This window comes from Schistocerca serialis, chromosome 2 (assembly GCF_023864345.2).
Source record: "Schistocerca serialis cubense isolate TAMUIC-IGC-003099 chromosome 2, iqSchSeri2.2, whole genome shotgun sequence".
Lineage (NCBI taxonomy): Eukaryota > Metazoa > Arthropoda > Insecta > Orthoptera > Acrididae > Schistocerca > Schistocerca serialis.
The window spans coordinates 650,859,655-650,875,997 of NC_064639.1; the positions used below are offsets into that span (position 1 = coordinate 650,859,655).

Consider the following 16,343-nt stretch of genomic DNA (forward strand, 5'->3'; position numbering starts at 1 on the left):
CGTAATGGTTTATTTTACTGCCAGCGTAGCACATTTCCTTAGCTTCATCTACTTCGTGATCACCAGTCGTGATGTTAAGTTTCTCGCTGTTTTCATTTCTTCTACTTCGCATTACTTTCATCTTTTTTCGATCTACTCTCAGTCCATATTATGTACTCATTAGGTTGTTCATTCCGTTCAGCAGATCCTGTAATCCTTCTTCACTATCAGCAAGGATAGCAATGTCATCAGCGAATCTTATCAGTGACATACTGTCACCTTGAATTTTAACCACACTCTTGAACGTTTCTTTTATTTCCGTCATTGATTCTTCGATGTATAGATTCAATACCCATTTTTATCCTAGCACTTCGTTTTTGGTCTTCCAGCCTTATTGTTCGCTCTTGGCTCTTGTATATATTTACCCGTATTTCCTTATAGCTTACCGCAGAAAACTGTTCTAATTTTAATGGTACATTCTCTAGGTATTATCTAAAAAAAACTATCTCCCCGTTTTAAAAAATCTTTACCATTGTTGAGAAAGGCCCCAAAAACTTATTTTTGGGTATCGAAACCCAACCGCGTATTCCGAAACAGTTGGGAACAGCAAATAGCTGTAATTTTTACGATCTGTTCCTAAGATCCTGATCTCGTCCAAACCTGAATACTTTCTTGATATCTTTATCCGTTTCCAGATACAGAGGTTCAGAGTTACCCTTTTCGCTTGAGCTACACATACTGTGGAACCAGCGGAAAAATGCTTCTGTCGGAGCTCAAATATGTTCTTATTTATTTAAAAGACTGTGACTGAAAAGAGTGGTCCAGCTGCCTCATTCTACCTTGCTCAGCACCTTAAAAATTTTTCCCAAAAATTTTGGCGCACGCTGAGAGAGAAGAAGACAGTGGCAGTGGCGAAAAGACAGAAAAGTAATAGATAAAGGAAGAGAGTGAGAGAAACAGAGTGGAACATAGTTGACAGTGAAAGAACAGTACTAGGAAAACAGTGAAGGAGACAGTGCCAGAGGGTGAGGAATAAAGAATAAGAAAAAGCTGAGAGCCAGTGCTAATGAGAGATAGAGTTAGTGACAATGGCAGCGAGGAATAGTGACAGCTGGAAGAGATGGCAGCAGTAGGAAGGACAGAATGAGATATTACCGGCAAGGGAGAGCAAGACGGAGACAGAGACAGTGAAAGGAGACTGTATATAGTAGTAGGACAGAATGAAGGGGACTGTGTGGCACAGGAGACAATGATAGACAGACACAAAGAGATAATGACAATGAGTTGGACTGAATGAGTGAGCGAGAAAGAGCAACTGAGAGTGCATGGGTATGAGCGACTTACAGCTATGGACTAATGGGTGTGAGTTACAACTTGGCCAGGTTGTGGGAGTTCGAGGTGAGTTGCATGTTAAAAAACGCGCGAATATGTTCGATGCTAAGATTTTTGGGAACATTTTGAAAGCTTTTGAGGAGGGTAGAATGCGGCAGCGGGTATCCCACTTTTCAATCGGAATCTTTTAAACAGGAACGTATTCGCATTTATATGCTCCGATAGTAGCATTTTTCCGCTAGTTTAAATACTACAGCAGTTGCTGTGGAGACGTCATTGAATCTGGAAAGACAGGACTTAACCTGCCCATCTAACTAACATGACGCTTTCACCTGTTCCCTGCACTCTAAAGTGTGAAAACAACGCATACAGCTAGCTATCTCAGTGCTGTTTGTACACTGACGGACATCCGCGCCGGGGACGCCGGAGCAACTGCGCATGCGCGGTGCGACGGAGTGGCTGATAGTGGGGGAGACAACGGCCTCGTGTCCTGTGCCGAGGGAGAGCCACTGTAGTCGAACGAAAACCGCCGCTGCCTCATAGGCTGCTGCTCGGGCAGCGGACGCGCAACGAGCGTCGCGTGTCAATGTTTACGTGTAAGGACGCCAGCAGTTATTCGCTTTTCTAGGACGCCGACGCGTGTGTGTGTTGATTAGTGATAAGTGAGGACGACGAGCCGTCACGGCAAACCCAGGCAGCTCTGACAACGGTAAGTGACTGGCCGCAATCTGAATAAAGTACTTGACGCCAGTACCGGTGATGTCCTATTTGAAATTTCGAATCCGTAATGTGCGTGGTTTTGGATAATCATTTTGTGCCGCTAGCTTCCTTGAAGTACGTCTAAGCAGCTGAGGAGAAACACTGCGCATTTTCAATCTTTGCCTCGCGGACAGTGCATTCACTGCAAACGTGTCATAGTCAGCAGTGATGAAGGACACAGTGTTACGCCCGAGGAGGACCAGAGGCTACTTACTGCCTTACTAGGTCTTTTTCGAGAACTATAATTTCGGAAAGATTTCGGGACTCAGACGTTTCTAAATTAAACGCACACGTTTTAGCTAAATCTACGGATGTAACGTCACAGGGTGAAACAACAGTCCTAAAATTGCTCGGACACTGGCACGTACACGTAAAACGGTACTAGGCCATAATCTGCAAAGAGAGAATCGAATGTGCAACATATGTTTCTTCCCTCTTTCCAGCTCTAGTTTGCAAAGTCGCAAGTCGTTTTTGATTATAACGGTAGCCAGTGTTGTATGACTCGAGCGAATAATTCGTGCTTTGCTGTAATGAAATATTTGGAAACAGTATGTCTTCAAGTAGAAACTATACCGAATTGTGTAGTAGATAAGTTATGAAATCTCTTGGGGGAGAGGGGCCTAAGACTTCGAAGATACTTCCGTTCAACTTCCTCAATGTTTACACTATTATCAACATCGAGCCTGTGAGGAGGGTGTTCTGACCCATATTACGCTGTGAAATAACTTTGTCGGAGATCTTTAATAAAACGTTTCTTATAAAATATTTTACGGTATACTGTGGTCATTACATATTTTTTAAAAGCTGGAGCATGGTCATAGCTGGTATAAAAGATTAGCCAATGGTATTTGACAATGTATTGTGGGCCTTAGTTCTAACGGGAGAATTCACTGGGCGCTGAACTGGTAAAAACCGTAGTAAGAGCGATAGTTGCTTAAGATTAGCCGCCTTGAGCTGGGGAATACAGTAAACAGTGACGTCACTGCAACAAGTGGGCGTGACGCCATTGCATCTTGGCACTGCTCCTTGGTTGTATATCGTGGCTATCGCAAATGGCATGCCGTCTACTTGGAGAAAACAGATTAGTTTCATAGCAGAACAGTACTAGAAGAATATACAGTAAAAGAGCAAGCGTTTGTATGCAACAGCTGCAAGAATTGTTATTCCTCAGAAACCAACTTACGACAGACATCTGCATTAAGTAAGAGACTGTCACGCCGATACAGTTCAGATTGCAGTTGCAGGATTTGTTCATTTCGCTGTTGGTACTTTCTCTGGTCAAATGAATCTCGACACGATATGGGATGAGAAGCACGGAAAACATTAAATATTCTCTTAACTTTATCGAACAATATTACCGTAATCATCATCAGATCTTGAAGCCAAATCCATGATTACTTCTATACTTCCAGAACTCTCATAAAAATAGAAGTGTCCTTAGCTGCTCTGTCACTTCGCATTTGTACTGACACACGCATTGGTCAAGTTGAGTTACACGATAACCGCAGTCATCTTTTTTTCCCACTCCTAACTGGCGATGGTTAATTTGTGACTCATGACGGTCCATAGCATCCTCTGATTATAGATTCAAAATACGTCCATTCATTGATTCTTCCGTCACTCACAGCCTGTTGGTCCATCCATGCTCAGCCGAAACGCTAAACTTTTGCCGGTATCAGGTCTATTGTACAGGATGCCTCAAACCTTTTGGGCCAAACTGAAACAGGTGATTGTGCGTCCACAGGTGATTATGTTGAGACAGGGAACCAATGGTCGGAAACTGTAGTATGGACATACACAGCGTACACCGCATAACAACAAAACTCGTTCAAAGCGAAGACAGCTAGTCTCAATGTTCATGCGAGATATGCTGCCACGATTCTTGGTTACTGTACCCTTTGTTGTCCATGAATGTGTATGGTTTCAACACCACCGTGCACCAGCCAACTTCCATGTTACTGTCAGCGAGCACCAGAACAACACGTACAGTGGAGTGGAGGTCCTGTCCCATTGCCAGCGCAATCACCGGATCTCGCATCTCTGGGGTTATGTCAAAACATTGGTGTGTGAAACCACTGTAGACAAAAATTAATACCTTTTTGCTAGGGTTCAAGCTGCCTATCTTGTGATACACAGAGATCAGGGATCGATGAGAGAGAGTGCAGCAGAATTTCATGCACAGTGTACATATTCGTCCAAACGGTCGTGCAAATCGGACTAAAACTCCATCCACCTTAACAGGAGTGCTAGTCGCAGATTTTGACCACGGTTTGTTTCGTAGTCTCACAAGCTACGCTGCCGAGTTTCTTTCCCTTACTGCTTACTGCAAAAACTTTTGTAAAGTACGTCACAAAAAGCCTAAAAATATCTGGTACAGGTAGATTCGCACCAGACGTGAATAGAACTTCGCGTCGCCCTTTTTCCTTGTCCCTCGTCTTCCTTGTAATTTAGAAATACTGTGAAAACATTTGTTGTCCGCCGTTTATGGCAACTGTCACATTAAGGTAAATTCATGAAACAATTTTTCGAGAAATACATTATTTTTTAAGGGGAGTGTAGACGGTCTTCAGAGGCCATATATTTTAAAGTTTAAGTAATTATCTCATGCAAACATGCAAAAGCAAGTTATAAAAAAAAAAACAGATCAATAATCAACAAAAGCACGAAATCAAGAAATGTTACTGGCGGGGCGACGAAAAGACGTTCACTTAAACCCCTGTTACACGAGCGACTTCCTTTTCAACCGGCAATTTCCACTACAGTATTCCTGGCAAAATATTCGTGTACTGTCTCGGGAAGTCTTTTTTGTTTACACGACAGCACCAAAATTGCAAGTAGTGTGGCAGTTGTGTACTGTACAGTTGGAAATCTGAACTGTATATACATTTTATCCTTCTTATAAAAAGTATAAATATACTAAAGCAATTCAGGAACCGGCAATGATAATAGTGTTAAGTAATGAGCGGACCAAAATTCATGATGAATATTTTTCACTAAACTTATATGGTAATTCTCCACAGTGTGGAGAGCTTAAGAGAATAGGAGAAGTATCGTCTCAATGTTTCAAAACATTACTCGTGCAAATCAGGTACAAACACAAACATATCAAACAATAATTAGAAGGCTAGAGTTCAATAATATTTTTTTTATTTCCTACTTTTTTATACTCGAGGTGTCAAATAACATGGAAGACTTTTTCTCGTTCAATAGACTTGAATTTTGCACTGCTGAGACTATTAAAAATATTTTTCACGTATTTTACATTCTTATTTATGCATAATTATCGATTTTTTCTGTGACTAGGTATTGTAAAACCTAAATACCTTGAAGCTTTGTCATTTGATCTCTCATACTGGTAGTAGGAATAATACTATGAAATTCACATACAGTGAGTAATGAAAAAAAAAAGCATTCAAACTGGCATGGACGTACTACAATAAAAGCAATATTGCAAAACAGGCTAAACTCAGGCACTACGGTACTGTTGTACTACCAGAAGCACTCCACGTTAGAAACGACCACACTCGGAGCATCAGGCATCCCAGGACAGAAAAAATAGAACGTAACACTCTCAGAAAAGTTTTTGGAGCAATACACAGAGATGGTATATGGATAAAAAGATCGATCAAACAATTATAAGAACACACACTCAGGTTCATAAGCTTGTTCAGAAAAAGCCGATTAACATTCTGTGGACACATACATAGAATGAACAACATCAGACTCACAAAGAGGATTTATGATGTAATCTACGGCACACAAAATCATCGCTGCAGCGGTTATAGTTTGTACCATTGGTCCAGGAGTACCGTCTTGATTAGTAATCAAAATGTCCTCGGTCCCGGATTCGAAACCCACCACCGCTTAAATTTTGATTAATAATCAGCATTGGCGGCTGAAGACTTCCGGCATAAGAAGCACCCTAATTCTGTCAACGGCCTTGTCAAAGACGGCGGAGGAGCCGACAGAGATCCAGGGCATTCTTGTCCTTGGGGTGGGAATCTGCCCCTAAAGGATGGAAACTACTGCTTTAAAGACACATACTGTGTATCTACAGGACATGTGGCCTGTGGTTGAAAAATTGTCGTGATGATCTCTCCATTGGTAAAAGATTCGGAAGAAAGTTTTTAAAATTCAGGATGAAAGGATATCAATGATAAGATTCACTGATGACAGTGCCAGATTGAGTGAGAGTGAAGAAGAATTACATGATCTGCTGAATGGAATGAACAGTCTAATAAGAATAGAACACGGATTGAGAGTAAATCGAAGAAAGACGAAAGAAACGAGAAGTAGCAGATACGAGAACAGTGAGAATTCTAACATCAAGATTGGTGGCCATGAAATAGATGAAGTTAAGGAATTCTGCTACGTAGGCAGCAGAATAACCAATGACGGAACGAGCAAAGAGGACATCAGAAGCAGACTATCAGTGGAAAAAGGGGCATCCCTGGCCAAGAGAAGTCTACTAGTAAAAAACGTTGACCTTAATTTGAGAAAGAAATTTCTGGGATTGTACGTTTGGAGCACAGCATTGTATGGTAGTGGAACATAGACTGTGAGGAGACCGGAACAGAAGAGAATCGAAGCATTTGAAATATAGTGCTATTGACGAATATTGAAAATTAGGTGGAATGGTAAGGGTTCTGCGCAGAATCGAAGGGGAAAGGAATATGTGGAAAACACTGACAAGGAGAAGGGACAGAATGATAGGACATCTGTTACATCAGAGAATGACTTTTATGGTACTAGAGGGAGCCGTAGAGGGCAAAAACTGTAGGGAAACAGAGATTGGAATACATCCAGCAAATAATTTGAGGACGTTGGTTGCAGGTGCTACTCTGAAATGAAGAGACGTACGGGAGAGGAATTCGTGGCGGGCCGCATCAAACCATTCAGAAGACTGATGACTTTTTAAAAAAAAGAAATATTTCAATCAAAAAACCATTTGGTTTCAAGAAATAGAAGTAAAACAATCAGGGGTCAGTACTGAAATGATAAATGATGCAAATTCAGAAACAAAATTATGAACACGTAATCTGAAGTAAAAGAAAGGAAGAAAACGTGCAAAATATGGACAGAGCGAAGGAAGCAGGAACACAGCCAAAGAATGAAGAGGTTTGGGAAGAGAGAAAGAAGGAAACAAGAAAAAAATGAATAAACATTTAACATTCAAGTTAATCATTGTCCTGGAGGCAAAAATGTATAATAATAATAATAATAATAATAATAATAATAATAATAATTTTTTCATAATGCTGAGTCATATTTGTTTAAAGTCAGTACCGCCATTAGACTGTTGTTTATTTATAGTGTTACATTTACACTCACTCTAATAATAATAATAGTAATAAATATTAAGAAACAAAAGCCATCGCTGAAACAAGAGTGACCGCGGCGAGGATTGGAAGTCTTATATTGTTAGATAAGACTGTCCCCTGTTTATGCGTGGTCTTCAGCACACTCGTCATTTTAGAGCAATACACGTGGTTCAGTCAACTGACCACTTAAGTCATTGACCCACTCGCGATATGACAGCAAGTTGATTTTACACGTTGGTTCATGACGTGTGCCCACCACGAGTATCAGCAATTCACTGCTCAAGCCATCGCCGAGTCCATAATCTTCGCGGTTTTCTCCGATCTTCATCGACAGTCGCTAACAGGGTGAACGCAGCTATTTTACGTTCGTGATTTATCGTAAGGAACATAATGGTGTCCCCCTCCGTCCCGCCCTCCCACCCCCATCCTGTGTGAGGTCGGGTGTCCCACAATCGTACACGTCAACGTTAGTTGTCTCGTCTTGTGAGAGGACGATTTAAGACGGGCTTACAGTCGTGATGCCAGTGCACCGACAACTTTTCCATTCCGTCAACAATTTAGTGTAAGTGTCCCCGTTTGAAATGTGTTGCGGTATATATGATTCAACATGACATATTGACCTCAGTAGGGAAGGAGGGAGGGAGGGAGAGAGTGAGTGAGTGAGTGAGTGAGTGAGTTTGTAATATCACGTCTCGTCGACGTCTAGGTCATTAACGACGGTGAGGAGAGCCGAGGAAGCGGTCGTTCACCGAGAGTGGAGCAGCCAGGCTGTGCAAGAAGAAAACAGCAACAGTAGTAGTAGTAGATCTAAGCAAGGCAGCCTATTGATAGATGCGCTGCGAGGGATGCGGTGGTACGGTGCGTTACGGGCCGTTGACAGCGTTGGCCGCCGGCCAGAAGTCGTCAGTTGAGCGTTATCCGCGTGGTTCGTCCTTGGAGGCGGAGCGCACTCCGGCTTGCCGGCATCCTAGCTGCAGCGGCCATTGTAGAGTGCGCTGGCCACGCCGTAGCTGCACTGCTTAGCCCTGGCTTGTGGGTAGCAAACCGGCTCCACAGCCGCTGTCATTGACTAGCGGAAACTCTGCTCCACTTCCGTGAGACTTTAACATCTATATTCCGGCAAGACACGTTATGCTATGTGGAAGAGGGCACTTAAGTGTACCACTGTCACTCTACGCCCTATACTGTTCCAGTAGAGATTGCTGCGCGAGAAGAAAGATTATTTGTAATTCTGAGTGAGCGATAAAACCTCTTTAATTATATCAGCATTGCTTTTCTTGCGAGACATTGTTAGGAGCAAGCAATACTTGGTGAGCATTTTTGCGCTACATAAAGCGCAAATAGTATACCTTAAGTAACACCGTTTTTTATGGGTGCGCTTTCACATGTGCTGCGTTTGTTGGTCGTAGAACGCCTAGCCGATACTCAATTCCTCTCCAAGTCTCTTCTCGCGGTTGCGTTCTCGCTTCCCGAGCACGGGGTCCCGGGTTCGATTCCCGGCGGGGATAGGAATTTTCACCTGCCTCGAGATGACTGGGTGTTCGTGCTGTCCTCCTCATTTCATCATCATCCAGGAAAGTGGCGAAATTGGGCTGAGCAAAGGTTGGGAAATTGTACGGGCGCTGATAACCGCGCCGTTGAGCGCCCTACAAACCGATCATCATCATCATCCAAGTCTCTTCCAGCACCTCTTCAGTCACCGTCTCCACTACACCTCTTATTAGTTCACGCTTCAGGGTCTGGTGGACTGAACGCTTCATCCTTGACGTAACACAGCAAAAAACTGAAGAAGAGTTTGTCTAGTGATCATGGTGGCCTTGATTCTTGACTGTCTTTACCGATCCATCTGTCCAGAATGTTTTCATCCAAGAACTGGTGAACAAAAAATCCCCAGTGTGGCGGTACACCATTTTGTTGAAACATTACCCATGGTAACAAGACAGAAAAGAAACGAGATGCTGTCAGAGCAGTTACAGAAGATATCTGTAAAAATCTTCATGATGAAACTACCATTTGCAACAAACTGCATGGCTGTAACTGACATAATCCCTAACAAATATTTTTGTAGTCGGGGACTGTCTAGGTACGTATGCTCTCTGAATTTTAACTGGAAACTACGCCATGACGCACAACGCTTGTTTTGCAACGTCTGCCGCTGGAGTTATATGAACATCTTCGTGACGCTTTGGCACTCGCTAAACGAACCTGTGATGAAAAGCGCGGCTATTCTTTGGCTCCTTACCTCGTCCATAAAACCTTTGTAATAACGGTCAGACACTCAAGATACTTTCGTATCCCTCGAATGAGGTTTTTCCAAGAAACCTCCATAGTTGGATTGCTGTTTTTGCGGTATCTACCTTCCCAACAATTAGCTTTGCCTGCTCGCTCCAGTATAAACGATTCCGTGCGCATACTCTGACATTTTCTGGGCATGACTGCTTCCAGCGATGGTTCGCCAATCGTGTAGTCATACAGTAGAAGAGTATTTATGCTTAATTCGTCTCAGTTCTGTTGATGCTCAGCTGTCAATTCCTGCACCAAGCCTCGACCCTCTGCAGATCTTCCGCATTTCGCTGCGATATGCACGCACAAGAGGCGATCATGCAGATTGTACAATACATGAAACTGAGCAGATACGAGAGACGTTCAGTAGGTTATGCGATACAGTTTCTTTCTCGGCTGATTTCGGTTGGAAAAAATGCGGAATTTGTTGTGGGACGTAGTTGAATATTCTCGCTTCAGCCGCTATTCTTTCATTAAGTTCTGATAGGTGGCGGCACTATATGTAGCGTTCGTTTAGTTTGTTTTTGGCGGAAAACCAGAGCATCGCAGATATTTTTAGGCGTCTAAGGCGTCTACAGAATGCCTACGGAGACGTGGCAGTGAACAAAAGCACGGTCAGTCGTTGGGCGAGGCCTGTTATCACGACAAGGTCGAGCAAACCTGTCCGATCTCCCGGGTGCCGGCAGGCCGCATACAGTTATCACTCCTGAAGTGTTGAACATGCGGACACCTTCATTAGATGTGATCGACGGATCACAAACAACTCGTTGCACAAATGGCAGTATCTGTTGGTAGCGCTGACACATTCCTCCACTAGTTGGGGTACTCGAAAGTGTGAGCCCGCTGGTTTCATCGCCGCCCAACAGAAGACCATCAAGAGCAACGTCAGACATCCGTGCGAAATAGCTTGCGCGCTATAAGGCTGATCATGACAAATTTTTGTCGAACATTGTCACAAGTAATAAAACGGGGTTCATCACTTCGAAACGGAAACAAAACAGCAATCCATGGAGTGGCGCCATAGCACCTCTCCGAAGAAAAACTTCAAAGCCTAAAGTTCGAGAGACGGCCTTCTGGGACACTGCAATTAAAAAACTGAAGTGTATTGTGCTACCCTCAGGAAATTGAAGAAACGACTTCGCGTGTTCGTTGTCACAAAAATGCAGGTGGACTGCTCGCCTCCATAACAACGCAAGGTCTGACAAGTCTGCACACCCGATAGGCGCTCACAAACCTCTACAGCACAGACCTCTCAGTGTCCGACTGCCACCTGTTTGGCCCAATAAAGGGTGCACTCCGCTGGAAGCAGTACGTGGATGATGGTGTAAGGCTGGTCTCATTGAACAGAGATTATGTTGCAAATAGGGTTTCGTAGCCAAAAGAGCGGGGAGTATTATGGTGTACTGGAACTCTGAATGAAACCAACCTATTTTCAGAAAAGAATGTTGCCTTACTTGTTGAGTATTTTGGCCAACAGCCTTGCCGCAGTGGTAACACCGCTTCCCGTCAGATCACCGAAGTTAAGCGCTGTCGGGCTCGTCTAGCACTTGGATGGGTGACCATCCGGTCTGCCGAGCGCTGTTGGCAAGCGGGGTGCACTCAGCCTTTGTGAGGCAAACTGAGGAGCTACTTGATGGAGAAGTAGCGGCTCCGGTCTCGGAAACTGACATACTGCCGGGAGAGCGGTGTGCTGACCACATGCCCCTCCATGTCCGCATCCAGTAACGCCTGTGGGCTGAGGATGACACGACGGCCGGTCGGTACCTTTGGGCCTTCATGGTCTGTGCTGGAGGAGTTTACTTGCTGAACGCCACTCGAAAATCGCAATGTCTGCACCGTAACAGTATGTCTTGCCACTGAACGAATATTACGCTGCACCATTTACAGATGTAGTTAAATGTTCCGCTTTGAACTCGGGATCTTCCTGAAATCAGGCACGAATTTTACACAAACATTCGTCAAAACTGTGACATAAATACGGATACGTTTAACTGAAACGAATATTATTGTTTAGATTACGAACATTTCAGTAGGATTACAGTAAATGTTCATGAGCTGTAATATTGAGTGTTTTATGAAGAACAAATATGTTGCAATAAAAGCCTCCGAACGTCATGATATAGAATCAAAAGGGGCCTGGATCTTATTACCGGGGGGTCTAGGCGTCAGTAGAAAATATCAAGTGACGAAAAAGTGGTCGACAAGTTATATCACAGAATATTTGACTGGCAGCGTATCAGCAAATCGTGCAAGCAATTCTTCAAAGTAGGCTTGCTAGTACTCAGAACTTGATAGTCACTACGTGGAAGTGAGAGGAGGAAAGTGCCCCCACCATGTGTTGGTGTCGTGTGAAAATTATGGTTTCTGGTCCCTCGACTGCGTAAAGCAATCGAATTCGTCCCTACTTGCAGCGTGTTCGAAATTTACTAAAAGCTGAGGTGTTGTGCAGGTGTTAAAACTCAGAATGAAGAACCGTTATCATTAAAATATTCGTGTATAACGACAAAGAACACTCATACGCCGAGAACAGTCTTCAAAAAGATACGTTCGCAGCCAAGAATATACTGCAGGGCGAAACATTACACTTAAAAGCGAACAGACATTAGTAAACAAATAGGGGCTACGGAATGCTGTTAATGTAAAAGCTAAGTCCAAGCTCTGCATTTTGCAGACACTGTTAAGGGCGTCTAGCTGGCTGCTACATAGCTCCAGCTGGAAACAGTTGCTCGCGCCACGTCATTACGCTTCTCTGTCCCAAGGCGCGATCAGCAAAACCGTAACGAGGCTACAGGCGCCAAGTGTCTGGAGCCGAACGCGATAACCGCTGTAGCTACAGCCGCTGATGTCCTAAGAATGGTCTTGAGACGGCTGCGTCTCCGAGTTTTATGACCTCGAGTGACTGGTATTCGCATGCTTCCCACCTCAAAAAAATAGGTCCCCTGCCAACTGCTCAGAAAGGAGCAAAGCTCTGCTCGCTGGGACACAGAGAACAGATAATGCCTTCGCTCCTCAGAGGTATCACGTAAAGCGAAGGAGGGAGTTTTGTCTATCAAGGCGCGGATCAAAATTTCAGCGGATTGTGACTCTGAATTTAAGTGGGACGTCTTTTTTTGTTATTGATCTCACGCGGGCGCTAATGTCTCCGCATTTGGCGAGGCCAGCTGCTCAAGCTGCTATGGGGAGATAAACCGAAGATAAGTTGGATGAGTTAGGAGTGAGCTGTACACAGATCAAAACTGTGACTTTAATGTAAAATGGTAGTGCGTCGACTGACCAATCCACATTCTGTTGCTCGACATCAGTACTGTAACTGACCTGTCGGGGAAAAAAAAACTGTCATAGAAGCATTGGAAAAGTGAACTCTTACATTGGTCTGCATGAAATAGCTATAGGCCCCTTTGTTACTTGTTAGTTATTTACTAAATGTTTGCAGTATATTGTCTACATACCATTCAGAAGTTAGACTTTGGTCGGAAAAGATGAGTCCAGTTATTCCTGTTATACTTCTTGCACACCTCACGCAGTTTTTTTCACGCCATGCAGAAGCTCTTGATTTCATGGATACTGTTGCTTCTAAAGTCTATATTAAGTTGAGAAAGAACAAACTACACATGCAGTCTTCCACGATTCAGCGCGCCAACTGGCCGGTTTATGCACTAGACGTAGATCTTAACTCCAGTCTAGTTTGTTGTATACTCCTTAACTCGTCCTGCTGTTAAAAATGAAGATCCCGAAATGCAACTGTAAGGTATTTCTAAAATCGTGTTTTGGTAGCCCCTTCCTTTACCGTGCGAGGAAATTGAGACATGTTTGTATTCGATGACTCTGTAAACATAATAAAACTTCCTCATATACTGCGTGCGACTGGATTAAGAAGCCCTGAAACTATTCATCATTGCTCATTTGACTTCCACTGGCCTCCTGTCTTTTTTTCCTTTTTGTCATCAGTCTTCTGACTGGTTTGATGCGGCCGACCACGAATTCCTCTCCTGTGCAACTTCTTCATCTCAGAGTAACACTTGCAACATACGTCCTCAGTTATTTGCTGGGTGTATTACAATCAATCTTTTCTTTTACGGTTTGTACCGTCTACAGCTCCCTCTACTACTACGGAAGTTAATGGCTCTGAGCACTATGGGACTTCACATCTGAGGTCATCAGTCCCCTTAGAACTCAGAACTACTTAAACCCAACTAACCTAAGAACATCACACACATCCATGCCCGAGGCGGGATTCGAACCTGCGACCGTAGCGGTCGCGCGGTTCCAGACTGTAGCGCCTAGAACCGCTCGGCCACTCCGGTCGGCACGGAAGTTATTCGCTGATAGCTTAACAGATGTCTCTCCCTTCTTGCCAGTGTTTTCCATTTATTAGTTTCCTAGCAGATTTTGCCGAGAAGCTCCTCATTCTTTACCGCATCTTCCGTAAAACCGCATGTCAAGTGCTTCGAGTAAAAATTGGCATTTCAGTCTCTGACCGCTGTCATAACAGCTAACCAATAGTTCTGTACTGAAAGGTTACTCTATAACTGCAATATATGATCTGAAGATGGGCAGCTAGCCTGAAACCGATTATTGAAAATAAAAAATACCGATCAGAGCCTGAAATTCCAATAAGACAATCATATCTAGTTTTGATAAAAATGCTTAGAATCTTTTCTGGTTTTTCCACAGTTCATGTTCCACTACCATACAATGCTGTGTTCTAAATGTACATTCTCAAAAATTTCCTCCTCAAATTAAGGTCTTCGTTTGATACCAATAGACCTCTCGACCAGGAACACAATTTTTGCCAATCCTAGCGTCCTTTTTATCCCTCCTTGCTCCGTCCGTCATGGGTTATTTTGCTGCCTAGATAGCAGAATTCCTTAACTTGAACTTCTTCGGGATCACGAATTTAGATGTTAAGTTTTTCGCTTTCTCATTTCTGCTACTTCTCATTACTTTCGTCCTTCGCTGATTTACTTTCAATTCGTATCCTGTACTCATTAAACTGTCCACTCTAGTGACCAGATCCTGTAATTCTTTATTTTCATTCAGGATAGCAATGTCATCAGTAAATCTTACCATTGATATCCTTTTACCCTGAATTTTGATTCCAATCTTGAACTTTTCTCTCATTTCCGCCATTGCTTCTTCGATGTATAGATTGAACAGTATGGAAGAAAGACAACATTCCTGTCACACACTCTTTTTTAATCCGTGCACTTCGTTTTTGGTCTTCCTCTCTTACTGTTCCCGCTCGGCTCTTGAGCATACTGTATATTACCCGTGTTTCCCTATAACTTACTCCTATTTTTCTCAGAGTTTCGAACATCTGGCACTGTTTTACATTGCCGAACGTATTTTCAGGTCGACAAATCCTATGAGCGTGTCTTAATTTTTCTTCACTCTTGTTTCCATTGCCATCTGTAATGTAAGAAGTGTCTCATTGGTGCCTTTACCTTCCCTAAAACCAAACTGTTTCGTTATCTAAAATATCCTGAATTTCGTTCTTCATTTTTCTGTGTATTATTCTTGTCAGTGTCTTGGATGCATGAGCTGTAAAGTTGATTGTGCGATAATTCCCGTACTACTTAGCTCTTCCAACCTTCGGTATTGGGTGGATGTTGTTTTTCCTGAGCCCTGACGGTATATCGCCACACATTCACACCAACGTGAATAACCGTTTTGCTGCCTCTTTACTCATGAAAACTGCGCCTAGTGAAATTTGCGGCCAACCAGGAATCTATGAAATCCCAATATTTGGTCCCTTTGTGTCACCGCTTATCTGCGCCCAGGCCGTCGTAATTACTCTTCTAACTAACTACTCCCTAGACACGGCCAAACTGCACCCCGATGGAACACATCTACAATAGTAGCCGACTGTCTGCACAAAGAGCCTTAGTACCGCTCCAGCAGTCGTAGAGAGGATATCGTGCGACTAATGTATTTCTCTAACAATAGTTCGGATATGGAAATTTCAACGACCATTCACGGTAAGCCACGTTGCCACTACGAAGGTTATTCTTACATGGTGAAAAGAGCGAAAGAAGACGGGTCTGTGACGTGGCGCTGTTCAAGGCAGGAAACAAACCACTGCCGAGAAATGCTTAAAACCAAGAATTCTTTTTTCACTCGAGCATCATTGTGGAGCTCCGGATGATGCTCGTTTGGAAGTAAGGATGACGTTGAACCAGGCGAAGAAATGGGCAGGAGAGGAAGGGATTTCCAAAATATTTTCTGAAGAGCTGGGATGCCTACATGATCGAGGGTATGATTTTGTCACTAAAATGCCAGAGCAGCAACCGACGAACAACTTTATTCTACCAGCGGCAAAAACCACAGGGCAATGAGAGACCAGAGACGCACTTCAAAGCAGAGTCACTAGCAATGAACGATGGCAGCTGTTTTCAGTTGAGTGACGACGTATTAGGAGAAAGGATAATAGTTTTTAGCGGAAGAGCAGGGAGAGGGGCTCTAAGAAATAAACATAACATTTTTGTGGGTGGTAAGTTATAGTGCCGTATCTAACAGTTTCCGCAAATATTCACCGTTCACGCTGACTTAGAGGACAAACAAAGAGACAAACATCCATCCAGTTGCCTTTGCATTATTGCCAAACAAAAGAAAAAAAGACATACATCCCTCTTCTCCGAAATTTGGTGGAAAATACCCAAAATGAAAACC

The 16,343-nt window shown here is 43.4% G+C and overlaps 1 protein-coding gene and 1 pseudogene across 4 annotated transcripts in view; both read left to right on the forward strand.

Moving 5' to 3' along the window:
* The first annotated feature begins 1,831 nt into the window (after window positions 1-1,831).
* Window positions 1,832-16,343, forward strand: part of LOC126457732 (pleckstrin homology-like domain family B member 1) — a 1,069,305-nt gene continuing 1,054,793 nt past the window's right edge. For all 4 annotated transcript variants that reach the window (XM_050094273.1, XM_050094272.1, XM_050094274.1 and 1 more), the window contains exon 1: window positions 1,832-2,020. The gene's annotated coding sequence lies outside the window, so the exon portion shown is untranslated. The remainder of the gene's footprint in view (window positions 2,021-16,343) is intronic.
* On the forward strand, window positions 11,144-11,261 carry LOC126458974 (5S ribosomal RNA; annotated as a pseudogene).